Below are 1,802 nucleotides of genomic sequence, written 5' to 3'. Positions count from 1 at the left end.
AGTTTGAAGGTACAGGCTTACGCTTGCTCACCACACAGTATAAACAAATGTGTGTTTCTAGATACGATGATGTACTTTGTATTTGTAACCGCTTTTACGGACGCGGTACCCAGCGCATTACGCGTATGAGTTTTTCACTTTAAGGGAGAAAATGAAACCCCATAACTAATCAGCGATGCTTGTGACTCAAGGGTTTATTCCAGACATTTTTCAGGTAGTTTCGTTGTTATACCTTTTTAGAACTTAGCCTCGTGAGGTCTGGTCGGGATAATTTTTTTTCTCAATTTCCTCAAATGAAATGAAATCTGGATGAGAATTTAGTATACATTTTCATTTCTGTTTGAATTGATTAGCAGCCGGAACAAAATTATTCAAAGATCATCGACAATTCACAAATCAGAATCGAACAAAGTTAAAAACTATTCATGTATGCAAATGAGGTATCCAAATCTAATCTGATGGTCCAAAATAGGAAAGATCACTATGAGAACAAATAAGCGTCATCTTGATCAGTCATGACAATATTAAATCCAACCATGAGAAAAGATGAACTAAAATAACAGCCAAATGTCTAAAAAGTATCATAAAAATTACACCGATAAATGTACCATAAATGAAGAGGAAATTGTGCCATAACTATTAAAAATTGAAAATGAAAGGAAATAAAAAAGATGTGATATAAGAAATTAAAATATGATAGTAGCCAACATAAATTCTTGTATTTTCGTTCATCAATCAAAATGAAAAAAGATAGAAGAACTTAAGATTATTAAGCAAATACGACTTAATTTAAGAAAAATTAATACATTGCTTTTATTAATTCAATAATAAGTAATTCGATAATTATATATTTATGTTATTAATCTAGTTAGACTTTCTATCATTAAAATCACTTATTAATAGTAATTAAAAAATTATTGGCGTATCTTCACTCGTAAGAGTTTGGATGAAAACAATCATATTCTAATGGCAAAAGGTCAAATAATTTTATCTCTCTATGCATAGGAAAAGGAAGTTATAAATAGTTTGAAAAGAACAATATTCTCATTTTTTAAGAGTAAGCTACGAATAGTATTTTAAAGAACAACAGTCCCTTTTTCTGCGTGTGTGAATAGGCTAATAATATTAGAAAAACTATGGTTAATATATTAATTTTAACAACAATTTGAAATTAAATAAACTAACTTTATTATTATTGTAGAAAATATTTTGCCAATAAATTTTAAGTATATTGATAAAGTATTTCGTACTTTTAAGAAGAAGATGTAAAGTTTAATCTTAAATAAAATATTAATCGAACGAATAATCTCAGAAAATTATCAAGAGAAACAAACATAATTTCCTAATTTAAACGATAAAAGTAAAACACACCTAAAAAATACTAAAAATTAAAAAATGTTATTTAGTGTATATAATACTAAATAGAACAACTACAACTAAAGATCGAAGTCATGATTTTTAAAAATTATATAATAATGTTAAGCCAGTGACTCAAAAAATATTAAATTATTATTTTATTTTAAATAATAATTAATATAATAATAAACTTATATAATTTTAAAATAATAAATGGTCCCTTCCCCCCTGCCATAATAAAAATCTTGCTCTACAACTATATTCATAAAAAAGAAAAAGCAGATATTTTCAGCTGAAAACAATCCCTCCGTCTTGCTATTGGTTTCTCTGTCTATCGCTTTAACTCAGACTCTATCATTAACAACGTTTCTTACACACACACATATCTTAACCCTTTATAATATAATATCCTTAAATCCCTCACCTTTAGCAATGCAAAACCTATA

The sequence above is a fragment of the Hibiscus syriacus genome, unplaced genomic scaffold, assembly GCF_006381635.1.
Source record: "Hibiscus syriacus cultivar Baekdansim isolate YM2019G1 unplaced genomic scaffold, ASM638163v2 tig00116997_pilon, whole genome shotgun sequence".
NCBI lineage: Eukaryota > Viridiplantae > Streptophyta > Magnoliopsida > Malvales > Malvaceae > Hibiscus > Hibiscus syriacus.
Note: the sequence above shows the minus strand (reverse complement) of the source record.